A 14,115-nucleotide genomic window follows, 5' to 3' on the forward strand; every position below is an offset into this window, starting at 1 on the left:
GGTTGAGATTTTTGATTGGAGAAAGGCTAACTTTGAGGAGATGCGAAAGGACTTAGAAGGAGTGGATTGGGACAATTTGTTTTATGGGAAGGATGTAATAGAGAAATGGAGGTCATTTAAAGGTGAAATTTTGAGGGTACAGAATCTTTATGTTCCTGTTAGGTTGAAAGGAAAGGTTAAAAGTTTGAGAGTGCCATGGTTTTCAAGGGATATTGGAAACTTGGTTTGGAAAAAAGAGGGAGATCTATAATAAATATAGGCAGCATGGAGTAAATGAGGTGCTCGAGGAATATAAAGAATGTAAGAAGAATCTTAAGAAAGAAATTAGAAAAGCTAAAAAAAATACGAGGCTGCATTGGCAAGTAAGGTGAAAATAAATCCAAAGGGTTTCTACAGTTATATTAATAGCAAAAGGATAGTGAGAGATAAAATTGGTCCCTTAGAGAATCAGAGTGGACAGCTATGTGTGGAGCCGAAAGAGATGGGGGATATTTTGAACAATTTCTTTTCTTCGGTATTCACTAAGGAGAAGGATATTGAATTGTGTAAGGTAAGGGAAACAAGTAGGGAAGTTATGGAAACTATGACAATTAAAGAGGAGGAAGTACTGGCACTTTTAAGGAATATAAAAGTGGATAAATCTTCGGGTCCTGACAGGATATTCCCTAGGACTTTGAGGGAAGTTGGTGTAGAAAAAGCAGGGGCTCTGACAGAAATATTTCAAATATCATTAGAAATGGGGATGGTGCCGGAGGATTGGCATATTGCTCACGTGGTTCCATTGTTTAAAAAGGGTTCTAAGAGTAAACCTAGCAATTATAGGCCTGTCAGTTTGATATCAGTGGTGGGTAAATTAATGGAAAGTATTCTTAGAGATGGTATATATAATTATCTGGATAGACAGGGTCTGATTAGGAATAGTCAGCATGGATTTGTGTGTGGAAGGTCATGTTTGACAAATCTTATTGAATTTTTTGAAGAGGTTAAGAGGAAAGTTGACGAGGGTAAAGCAGTGGATGTTGTCTATATGGACTTCAGTAAGGCCTTTGACAAGGTTCCGCACGGAAGGTTAGTTAGGAAGGTTCAATCATTAGGTATTAATATTGAAGTAGTAAAATGGATTCAACAGTGGCTAGATGGGAGATGCCAGAGAGTAGTGGTGGATAACTGTTTGTCAGGTTGGAGGCCGGTGACTAGTGGTGTGCCTCAGGGATCTGTACTGGGTCCAATGTTGTTTGTCATATACATTAATGATCTGGATAATGGGGTGGTAGATTAGTAAGTATGCAGATGATACTAAGGTAGGTGGCGTTGTGGATAATGAAGTAGGTTTTCAAAGCTTGCAGAGAGATTTAGGCCAGTTAGAAGAGTGGGCTGAATGATGGCAGATGGAGTTTAATGCTGATAATTGTGAGGTGCTACATTTTGGTAGGAATAATCCAAATAGGACATACATGGTAAATGGTAGGGCATTGAAGAATGCAGTAGAACAGAGTGATGTAGGAATAATGGTGCATAGTTCCCTGGAGGTGGAATCTCATGTGGATAGGGTGGTGAAGAAAGCTTTTGGTATGCTGGCCTTTATAAATCAGAGCATTGAGTATAGGAGTTGGGATGTAAAGTTAAAATTGTACAAGGCATTGGTAAGGCCGAATTTGGAGTATTGTGTACAGTTCTGGTCACCGAATTATAGGAAAGATGTCAACAAAATAGAGAAAGTACAGAGAAGATTTACTAGAATATTACCTGAGTTTCAGCACCTAAGTTACAGAGAAAGGTTGAACAAGTTAGGTCTTTATTCTTTGGAGCATAGAAGGTTGAGGAGGGACTTGATAGAGGTATTTAAAGTAATGAGGGGGATAGATCGAGTTGACGTGGATAGGCTTTTTCCATTAAGAGTAGGGGAGATTCAAACATGATTTGAGAGTTAGGGGGCAAAAGTTTAAGGGTGACACGAGGGGGAATTTCTTTACTCAGAGAGTGGTAGCTGTGTGGAACGAGCTTCCAGTAGAAGTGGTAGAGGCAGGTTCGGTATTGTCATTTAAAGTAAAATTGGATAGGTATATGGACAGGAAAGGAATGGAGGGTTATGGGCTGAGTGCAGGTAGGTGGGACTAGGTGAGAGTAAGCATTCGGCACAGACTAGAAGGGCTGAGAGGGCCTGTTTCCGTGCTGTAATTGTTATATGGTTATATAGTTACCTACCTGTTGAAACACAGCGAGATGTTTGAATTTAAAAATTACGCAGTGAGAAACGGTCGAGCAAGAAAAAAGCAGAGCAGCTTATGCTTCTTCAGAGGAGATGTTCAAGTTTCAAAGAAGGCAGGAAGTGAGCAGTTTCATGGGTTCAGGAACAGTGAGTACCAGGTGATAATAATCATAAATGTTTAAAAAAGCAGAAATGGTCGACTACATCAGAAGATGCACACGTCCCATTGTACAAGAGATAACTGGACTATGTATACTGAACGGATTGAGCAATATTTTACAGCAAATGAATTACCCAATGAGAAACAAGTACCAGTTTTGCTGAGTGCATTGGGTGGAAAAACATTCAGTTTGTTGAGGAGCTTGACTGCTCCAACCAAACCAGCCAAAATTAGCTTTGCTGCTGTAGTGAAAGTAATGCAGGAATACTTGAACCCAAAACCACTGTTAATTGCAGATTATTTTCAGTTTCATAAGCAGAATCAAAACGAAGGTGAGCCCATTTCAGTTTACGTGGCTGAATTGTAGAAATTGAGCATTGTCAGTTCAGTGATGGGTTTAACGATACACTTAGAATCATTCATTTTGTGGAATCTCACAAGGAAGCATTCAAACAGGGCTCCTAAATGAAGCACAACTGACATTTAAAGGAACAGTTGAAATCACTGTATCAATGGAAACAGCACTCAGAGGTAGTTGAGGAGTTGCAGTCAGGGACGGATGTGAGCGTGAACAAAATTGCAATGTCTAAACAGAAACCTGCCTGGCTGAACAAATTGTGTTACTGTTGTGGCAGGGCCCATGTACACCAGACCGATACAGATTTAAAGGTGAATCTTCCAGAAAATGCAACGAAGTAGGACACATACAAAGAGCATGCTGGGCAGACAAAAATAAATGGACTGCACAGGGAAGAGAAAAAGATAGACAGTCAAGTACTAATCTGCAAGCTATTGATGAAAAATCTGATAATGATGATAGTGACACGACTGGGTAGCCTCGAGATTTACTAAGTGAAAACTAACAACAGACAAGCGATATAACTCACACCAGAAGTGAATGGAAAATTAATTAAAATGGAATTGGTCACTGGATCGGCTGTTTCAGTTGTTCCACAAAATGAATTTGAGCAGCATTTCAAAGATACTGAACTGAAGCCCGAAGAATCTGATTACTTACCCTGGTGAAAAGGTCACCTCTGTGGCAATGACGTTCTGTGAAATACAAAAACCAACAAACCACAGGCTTGTATGAGGTAAAAACAGGAGGGCCAGCATTGTGGGATTGTGATTGGCTGAGACAACTACAACTTGATTGAAGATCCATCCATCATTTGCATACCCTCCAAAAGAAACAACTGGAAGTGAATTTAAAAAAAGTACTGGATGATGCAAACAGCAGTGGTGTAGGATGGCATTGGAAAACTAAACATGTCAGGGGTAAAATAGTGTTAAATAAAAATGCCGCGTCCAAGTTTTACAAAACCATCCTGTTCCTTATACCATCTGTGATAAAGCAGCCAGTGAGCTAGATCGCATGGAGGCTGAAGGAATTCTGAGTGGAGTCCATGGGCAATGTAAGTGACTCAAGCAACCAAGAAGAATGGGTATGTCAGCATCTGCGGTGACTTCAAGCTCACCACCTACCCAGTACTGAGAGGAGATCAATACCCTCTGCCCAGGATAGAGGGCACCTTTGCAAACCTTTCTAGAAGAAAACACTTCAACAAATTGGACTTAGCTGAGGACGACCTGCAGATGGAGATGGAAGAAGAGTTTCTCACCATAAAAGGAACAGTTTAAAATGTACTTTTCTGTGGAAGTCTATATAGTGGTTGTATTATATAGTATAGTGCATATACTGTACTGTGCATTCTCTATTGAGTTGGAGTTTACAGCTAAGCAGACACGATTGTTGTGTAATATTGTAAATACATCATTTGATTAAGTATTCTTTGTTGAAACAATTCATTATGGTTATATGTATGAAGTAGGTGAAAGGCAAATGTCTGCATGCCACTGTGTCATACGCACATGCCTTGCTTAAAGTGAAAAATGAAATTAAGACCTGTTCTCTGCACTCTGTCTTTTTCTTGCAATTAGTTTAATATTTTGGAGATACAAAACATAACACTCGTTCCTCTGAAACCCCAGCACTTCCCATCTTTCCCATTACTCCGATATACAGAGAACAAAGTTTCAAGTAAGTTTATTGTCAAAGTACAAAGTACATGTGCAGAGGCTATATAAAATATTCACCCTGCCCTGGGAAGTTTTCATGTTTTGTTGTTTTACAGCATTGAATCACAATGGATTTAATTTGGCTTTCTCGACACTGATCAACAGAAAAAGACTCTTGTATCACAGTGAAAATAGATCTCTACAAAGTGATCTAAATTAATTGCAAATATGAAACTGTAATGTAACCGAAGGGCCTGTGATGTGCTGTACTATTCTATGTTTCTATGTTTATGTTTAAATAATTGATTGCATTAGTATTCACCCCCTTTAATATGACACACCAAATCATCACTGGTGCAGCCAATTGGTTTTAGAAGTCTCATAATTAGTTAAATAGAGATGTAAGTCAAGGTGTTTCAATTGAAAATACCCCAGTATCTGGAAGGTCCAACTACTGATGAGTCAGTATCCTGGCAAAAACTACACTATGAAGACAAAAGAACACTCAAATCAACTCTGCAAGTAAGTTATTGAAAAGCAGGAGACGGATACAAGGAAATTTCCAAGTCACTGAATATCCCTCGGAGTACAGTTAAGTCAATCATCAAGAAATGGAAAGAATATGGCACAGCTGTAAATCTGCCAAGAGCAGGTCATCCTCAAAACCTAACAAGAAGGGGACTAGTGAGGGAAGCCACCAAGAGATCTTTGACAACTCTAGAGGAGTTACAAGCTTCAGTAGCTGAGATGGGAGAGATTGCACATACAACAACTGTTGCCCGGGTGCTTCACCAGTCACAGCTTTATGGGAGAGTGACAAACAGAAAGCTGCTGTTGAAAAAACCTCACATGAAATCTCGGCTAGAGTTTGTCAGAAGGCAAGTGGGAGACTCTGAAGTCAGCTGGAAGAAGGCTCTATGGTTTGATGAAACCAAAATTGAGCTTTTTGGCCATCAGACTAAACACTGCACATCATCAGAAACACACCATTCATACCGTGGAGCATGGTGACAGCTGGATTATGCCCAGGGGATGGTTCACTGTGCAGGCCCTGGAAGGCTTGTGAAGGTAGAGGGTAAAATGAATGCAGCAAAATACAGGGAAATCCTGGAGGAAAACCTGATGCAACCAGTGAGAGAACTGAAATTTGGGAGAAGATTTGTTTTCCAGCAAGACAATGACCCCAAGCATAAAACCAAAGCTACAGAATGGCTTAAAAACAACAAAGTTAATGTCCTGAGGTGGCCAAGTCAGAACCCAGGCCTCAATCCAATTTAGAGTTTATAGCTGTTCACTCACAATCCCCATGCAATCTGACAGAGTTTAAGCATTTTTGTAAAGAAGAATGGGGGAAAATTGCAGTGTCCAGATGTGCAAAGCTGATAGAGACCTATCCACACAGACTCAGGGGTGTAATTGCTGCCAAAGGTGCATCTACTAAATACTGACCCAAGGTGTTGAACACTTATGCAATCAATTATTTTGTGTTTTACATTTGTAATTAATTTGGTTCACTTTGTAGAGATCTGTTTTCACTTTGACACAAGAGTATTTTTCAATTGATCCACTGTGATTCAATGCTGTAAAACAATAAAGATTGAGATCTTCTGGGGTGAAGGGGGGGTAAATACTTTTCATAGGCACTGTATGTCACCATATACAATCTTGAGATTCATTTTCTTGTGGGCATACTCAATAAATATATAGAGTAACAACCATTACAGGATCAATGAAAGACCACCACCCATCTAGGGTGTTCGAACAGAGTGCAGAAGACAACAAACTGCAAATACAAGAAGAAATAATAATAAATAACTCAGCAATAAATATCATATCATGGTCACCGAATTATAGGAAAGATATCAATAAATTAGAGAGAGTGCAGAGACGATTTACTAGGATGTTACCTGGGTTTCAGCACTTAAGTTACAGAGAAAGGTTGAACAAGTTAGGTCTCTATTCATTGGAGCGTAGAAGGTTGAGGGGGGATTTGATCAAGGTATTTAAAATTTTGAGAGGGATAGATAGAGTTGACGTGAATAGGCTGTTTCCATTGAGAGTAGGGGAGATTCAAACGAGAGGACATGATTTGAGAGTTAGGGGGCAAAAGTTTAAGGGAAACACGAGGGGGTATTTCTTTACTCAGAGAGTGATAGCTGTGTGGAATGAGCTTCCTGTAGAAGTAGTAGAGGCCAGTTCAGTTGTGTCATTTAAGGTAAAATTGGATAGGTATATGGACAGGAAAGGAGTGGAGGGTTATGGGCTGAGTGCGGGTAGGTGGGACTAGGTGAGATTAAGAGTTCGGCACGGACTAGGAGGGCCGGAATGGCCTGTTTCCATGCTGTGATTGTTATATATGGTTATATATGGTTATATTAACATGAGATGAAGAGTCCTTGTGCAGTACAGAGATGAGAATTCCTGTCTCTCAGCTTATCATTGTGATGTCTGCTTACTGATGTCCTTGAACAGCTCTACACAGTTTCACTGAACTACATGAAGTAAGTCATTGCAGACTGAACGACAGAGATCCAATCAAACTGTGTATGCGAGCTATCTTATGTATTCATATTTATTGTGTTATTTTCATTATGTGTTCTTTATCTTATTGTGATTTTATTGTGCTGCATCATTTAAAGTAAAATTGGATGGGTATATGGACAGGAAAGGAATGGAGGGTTATGGGCTGTGTGCAGGTCAGTGGGACTAGGTGAGAGTAAGCGTTTGGCACGGACTAGAAGGGCCGAGATGGCCTGTTTCCGTGCTGTAATTGTTACATGGTTATATGGTTATCAGATCTGGAGTAACAATTATTGCATTCTCCTTTACACCTGCGTCATGGAAACGATATTAAACAACCTGGAATGACTATTACTGCGCTATCAGTGTTCAGTAACAATTGTCATCAAGGTGACAATTATCAGTGGATTGATCAGGTTCAATCTTCAGTCCCAAGTACAGCAGAGATTAGTTAAAGTTCCCCCTGATTAACACTTGCAGAACAAGGACGGGATCCTTTAGCCTGCAATGTTCTGCCGAGTTGTTAACCTACTCCAAAATCAATCTAACCCCCCCCCCCCCACCCCCGTGGCCCTCCAGCTTTCCATCATCCGTGTGCCTGTGTCAGAGTTACTGAAACGCCCCTAATGTAAACACGTGATTCTGCAAATGCTGGAAACCCAGAGCAATTCACACAACATGCCGGAGGAACTCAGCACAGTTATGGAGGGGAATAAGCAGTGGACATTTAGGGCTCATCAGGACTCATGAATGATGAAGGGCTTCAGCCCAGAATGTTTCCCCCTCCACTGATGCTGTCTGACTCGCTGAGTTCCTCCAGCATTTTGTGTAGCGTCCCTCATGTACCTGCCTCTACCACTCCTAAACCCCGACAGCACCTCCCACACACGCACACTCTGTGTAAATAACCCTACCTCTGACATTCCCCCTACACTTCCCTCCAGACACCTTAAAGTTATGCCCCCCCTGTATTAGCCATTTCTTCCCTGGGAGAAAGTCTCTGTCTCTTACCCCTTCCACTCACCTCACCCCCTCTGGTTCCCCTCCACCTTCCCTTTCTTCCATGGACTATTTCCGTTCCTATCAGATGTGTTCTTCAACCCTTCACTGTTTCCACTCATCACCTCCCTACTTCTCACTTCAACCCACCCCTCCACCCTCCTTCCCCCCCTCACCTATCGCCTGACAGCTTGTACCCCTCCCCCGCACCCCCCCCTTCTTTTTCTGACCTCTTCCCTCTTCCTTTCTGGTCCCAATGAAGGGTCTCAGTGCAAAATATCGACTGTTTATTCCTCTCCATAGCTCCTGCCTGACCTGCTGAGTTCCTCCAGCATTTTGTGTGTGTTGCTCCCTGGACAGATAGAGGGGAAAGGCGAGGTTTAAACAGGAGAGGGAACAGCGCCATCACTAACAGAGACAGAAAGCAGGAGTGACAATCATTCTAAAAAGCCTTTGATAAGGAAACCCCGCCGTGGACGGTCCGAAGCCCGTCTGTGAAAGGAGGAGGCTAGCAACCTCATTCTGTTAAACAGCCAGAGCTACAGAAACACCAACACAAGCTCCAAAGACCTCATCCCTGAGAGAGGAAGGATATTCAAAGATGGGCTACACCTGTGGACAACTTGAAATACAAGCCCAGGACAGAGGTCTCTGGTGAGCTGATGTCAGTGGCCTCGGCCCCAGATGGGCTTCAGTAAGTAAGTTTGAAAAGGAAGGAGTGCGATGAGTGAACAGACCTGTCAGTGTCTTCAGTTTGTGGACGAACGTCAAGCACACTCCGAGCTCCCCTTCCTCAGCCGCCGCTCCCGGACACCAAGAAGAACAAGCTGAAGCTGGATGTCTGATGTTCCTGGACTTAACCCCACCTCTCCCTCTCTCTCTCTCTCTGCATCAGCAGTTCCTGGCAGCCTCCCAAGGCGAGGGCTTATCCAACACCGGGCTACGTCCAAAGTACAAAAGCCACTCACATTAACCCCTTAATGATCAAACCCAACCAGATCATCAGCAAACACGATAAAAATTGTAGATGTGTGGCGACCGGACTCGAACCGGCTCACAAAGTGGCGCACGCCGGCATTGAGGCCGGACCCAAACAGGGCGCCAAGCCTGCTTCACCAGCAAGGGGGAAAGCCCGCACGCGGGACGGGACTGTGAATATGGCATTCCCACCCGGGGAGGGCAGGATCAGGAAGGCTTTAGAGCGAGGCCGCAAAGTTTGAATAAATCTTTTTTGCAACTGCAGCTCACCGACTCCGTGTCGTTATTTCAGCGCTGCGTGTAGTACACCGCTACAAATGCTTGTATGTGTTGCCTCAGATAATCTACTGGAGGAACTCAATAGGGTCAGCAGCATCTGTGGAGGGGTGGAGCCTGGTGGGGTGGGGAGCGGGCAGGGGTGGGGATCGTGGTGGGGTGGGGAGCATGCAGAGGTGGGGATCGTCGTGGGGTGGGGAGTGTGGAGGGGTGGGGAGCGTGGTGGGGTGGGGAGCATGCAGAGGTGGGGATCGTCGTGGGGTGGGGAGTGTGGAGGGGTGGGGAGCGTGGTGGGGTGGGGAGCATGCAGGGGTGGGGAGCGTGGAGGGGTGGGGCGCGTGGTAGGATGGGGAGCTTGCAGGGGTGGGGAGCATGGAGGAATGGGGGAGTGTGGGGGGGTGGAGCATGGTAGGGTGGGGAACATGGTAGGGTGGGGAGCATGGAGGGGTGGGGAGCATGGTAGGGTGGGGGGCGTGGAAGGGTGGGGCGCGTGCAGGGGTGGGGGGCATGGCGGGATTGGGGGAGCATGGGAGGGTGGAGCATGGTAGGGTGGGGGGCGTGGAGGGGTGGGGAACGTGGTAGGGTGGGGAGCATGGAGGGGTGGGGAGCATGGTAGGGTGGGGGGCGTGGAAGGGTGGGGCGCGTGCAGGGGTGGAGGGCATGGCAGGATTGGGGGGTGGGGAAGGAGTGGTCGAGGTTTCAGGTTGGGAGGGTCCTGACAAGCTGAATGACTGCATGGTATGGAAAGCTCAAACTGCCCAAGGCATCACCGGCACCAGCCTAGCCACCATCAAGCACGTCTAGACAGAAAGGTGAGAGAAAATGGCCGGTAACATCATGAAGGATCCCACTCACCCTTGCAGTGGCTGTCCTTCAGCACGTACTCCTGCAGCCCAGAATTTGTAAGTCGGCAACATTCTTCCACCGACATCTCGATGCGTGGGCAGACCAACAAGTTTTGGGCTGACCAAAGGGAGTCTTTCATGGAGCTGATGATCTGCCAGCAGTTCCTGATGTCCATCGCCGTGTGTCTCACCCTAGAAACAGCCCATAGTTCAGAGAGTCCTCTGTCACACAGCTACCTGGGGTGAATCATGACAACTGTCTCCACACCCTCTTCACAAGCCCACAGACGACAAAGAGGTGAGCTACCATCTTCCCCGCTACAGTCATCCTGTGGGCACCAGGTTGTGGGGATGATCTCCACTGAGAAAGAGGTGACCACAAGACCATAAGATATAGGAGCAGAATTAGGCCAATTGGCCCATCAAGTCTGCTCCGCCATTTTATCATGACTGATACAATTTTCCTCTCAGCCCCAATCTCCTGTCTTCTCCCCGTATCCCTTCACGCCCTGAACAAATAATAATCGATCAACCTCTGCCTTAACTATACCCAGTGACTTGGCCTCCACAGCCACCTGTGGCAATGAATTCCACAGATTCACCACCCTCTGGCTAAAGAAATTCCTCCTCATCTCTGTTCTAAATGGATGTTGCTCTATTCTACTCTTTTGTTGGAAAATGCATGATCATGCCCTTTGGTAGGAGAAATAAATGTGCAGACTATTTTCTAAATGGGGAGAAAATCCAAAAATCTGACTTGAGAGTCCTTGCACAGAACACCCTAAGGTTAACTTACAGGTGGTGAGGAAGGCAAATGCAATGTTAACATTCATTTCAAGAGGTCTAGAATACAAGAGCAGGGATGTGATGCTGAGGCTTTATAAGGCACTGATGAGGCCTCACCTTGAGTATTGTGAACAGTTTTGGGCCCCTCATCTAAGAAAAGATGTGCTGGCTTTGGAGAGGATCCAGAGGAGGTTCACAAGGATGATTCCAGGAATGAAAGGGTTATCATACGAGGAATGTTTGATGGCTCTGGGTCTGTACTCACTGGAATTCAGAAGGATGAGGGGGGATCTTATTGAAACTTTTCAAATGTTGAAAGGCCTAGACAGAGTAGATGTGGAAAGGATGTTTCCTATGGTGGGGGAGTCTAGGACAAGAGGGCACAGCCTCAGGATAGAGGGGCATTCATTTAAAACAGAGATGCGGAGAAATTTCTTCAGCCAAAGGATGGTAAATCTGTGTAATTCATTACCACAGGTTGCTGTGGAGACCACATCGTTGGGTGTATTTAAGGCAGAGCTTGATCAGTTCTTGATTTGACAAGGCATCAAAGGTTACGGGGAGAAGGCCAGGGAGTGGAGCTGAGGAGGGAAAAAAGGATCAGCCATAATTGAATGGCAGGGCAAACTCAATGGGCCAAATGGCCTAATTTTACTGTTATGTCTTAAGGTCTTAACAATCATCTCCAACATCTTCCCAATCACTACGGTCAATCTAATTGGCTTGTAATTTCCCTTCTTCTGCCTCTCTCCCTTCTTGAAGAGCGGAGTGACATTTGCAATTTTCCAGTCCTCCAGAATCTAGTGATTCTTGAAAGATCATTACTAGTGCCTCTACAGTCTCTTCAGCCACCTCTTTCAGAACCCTGGGGTGTACACCATCTGGTCCAGGCAACTCATATACCTTAAGACCTTTCAGTTTCCCAAGAAACTCCTCCCTAGTAATGGTAACTTCATACTCTTCATGACCCCTGATATTCTCAAAATTTCAGCATGCTGCTGGTGTCTTCCACAGTGAAGACTAATGCAAAATACCTATTCAGTTTGTCCGTTATTTCATTGTCCCTCATCACTACCTCTCCAGCATCATATTCCAGCAGTCCGATATCCACTCTCGCCTCTCTTTTACACTTTGTGTCTGAAAGAACTTTTGGTATCCTTTTTAATATTATTGCCAAGCTTACTTTTGTATTCCATCTTTTACTTCTTTATGACTTTTTTTTAAGTTGCCTTCTGTTGGTTTTTCATATATTTCCAATCCTCTAACTTCCCACTAATTTTTCCTCTATTATATGCCTCTCTTTGGTTTTCATGTTGGCTTTGACTTCCTTTGTCAGCCAAGGTTGCATCCCCCTGCCTTTAGAACCCTTCTCCTTCTTCTTTTGGATCTATCTATCCTGCCCCTTCCGAGTTGCTCCCAGAAACTCCAGCCATTGTTGCTCTGCTGTCAACCCTGCAATTGTCCACTTCCAATCAACTTTGGCCAGCTCCTCTTTCAAGCCTGTGCAATTCCCTTTCCTCCACCATATCTGATTTTAGCTTCTCCTGCCACATCACACCTGCCGATCTGTAACTGTGCTACGAGTTCTTCTACCTTATTCCGTAAATTGCGCACGTTCAGATACAACACCTTCCCCCTTTTACGTTGGAACTCATCCTGTTGACTGTAATTTTGCCCGACCTTGGCCTCTCCTTGCTAGCAGTCTTACGACACACTGCCCCGTTTGCAAACCCTATGCTCAGCCCGATCACTCCGGTTCCCAAACCCATGCCAAATTAGTTTAGACCCTCCCAAACAACTCTAGAAAATCTGCCCGGAATGATACTGGTCCCCCTCGGGCTCGGGTGTAACCCTGTCCCTTTTGTACAGGTCATACCTCCCCCAGAAGAGATCCCAATGATCCATAAATCTGTACCCCACCCCCTGCACCAGTTCATCAGCCACACATTCACCTGCCAAATCCTATTCTTACCCTCACTGATGCATGTCACCGGCAGCAAACTAGAGATTACTGCCCCAGAAATCCTGTTTCTCAGCTTTCTACCCAGCTCCCTAAAATCTCTCTTTAGGATCTCCTCACCTTTCCTGTCTATGTCATTAATGCTAATATGAAGCAAGACTTTTGGCTGCTCACCCTCCCCCTTTAGAGTGTTGTGGACCCGATCCGAGACACTTCTGACCCTGGCACCTGGGAGGTAACATATCATCCGGGTGTCTCTATCGCATCCACTGAATCTCATCCCTATTCCTCTGACTATGGAATCTCCTATCACCACTGCGTTCCCTTCACCTCTCTTCTCTTCTGAGCCACGGCACCAGGGTCAATGCCAGACCCGGTGGATGTACACCACCCTTCTCCAGTAGGTCGTCCCTCTCAACAGTATCCTATCTGTCACTTCTTCAGCCTCCTGCATGAGCTGAAGGTCATCGAGCTGCAGCTCCAGTTTCTTAACACATTCTCTGAGGAGCTGCAACTCAGCGAACCCGGTGCAGATGTAATTATTGGTCTCATCCTCACACCTCACAGTGAAAGTTCTTGGCCATTGCATCAATGTTGTGGTCGGAAGTTTGAGGTTCACACCTCGGAATTTGAAGCTCTCAACTCTCATGACCTCAACACCGTTGATGTAGACAGGACCACAGGACCCTCCCCCTTCCTGAAGTCAATGACCAGGCCTGATATATTTAGCTTTCTCCTCCCTTTTTTTTCTCTCTCTCTTTCTGCCTGTTCTCCATCTCCCTCTAGTGCTCCCCTCCCTCTTTCTTTCTCCCCAGGCCTCCCGTCCCATGATCCTTTCCCTTCTCCAGCTCTGTATCCCTTTTGCCAATCACCTTTCCGGCTCTCAGCTTCACCCCACCCCCTCCGGTCTTCTCCTATCATTTCGCATTTCCCCCTCCCTCTCCTACTTTCAAATTTCTTACTGTCTTTCCTTTCAGTTAGTCCTGATGAAGGGTCTCGGCCCAAAACGTCGACAGTGCTTCTCCTTATAGATGCTGCCTGGCCTGCTGTGTTCCACCAGCATTTTGTGCGTGTTGCTTGAATTTCCAGCATCTGCAGATTTCCTCATGTTTGCTTGTCAATGACCAGCTCTTAAGGTTTGCTGACATTGAAGGAGAGGTTGTTGTCATGACAACATGTAACTTGTCTCACCATCTTCTTCCTGTACCCCAACTCATCATTTTTTGAGGTATGGTCTTCTACAGTGGTATCATCTGCAAACTTCTGGATGGAATTAGAGCTGAACGTGGCCACATGGTCATGAGTATTCAAGTAGTAGAGCAGGGGACTGAGGATGTAACATTATCAAGTACCAATGTTTAAG

The 14,115-nt window shown here is 44.9% G+C and overlaps 1 protein-coding gene across 1 annotated transcript in view; it reads right to left on the bottom strand.

The window, feature by feature from the left end:
- The window catches only part of folr (folate receptor), a 35,256-nt gene extending 26,459 nt beyond the window's left edge, over positions 1–8,797 (bottom strand). Inside the window, exon 1 of the mRNA XM_073044346.1 lies at positions 8,645–8,797. The gene's annotated coding sequence lies outside the window, so the exon portion shown is untranslated. The remainder of the gene's footprint in view (positions 1–8,644) is intronic.
- Positions 8,798–14,115: the final 5,318 nt, after the last annotated feature.

This window comes from Hemitrygon akajei, chromosome 4 (assembly GCF_048418815.1).
Source record: "Hemitrygon akajei chromosome 4, sHemAka1.3, whole genome shotgun sequence".
NCBI lineage: Eukaryota > Metazoa > Chordata > Chondrichthyes > Myliobatiformes > Dasyatidae > Hemitrygon > Hemitrygon akajei.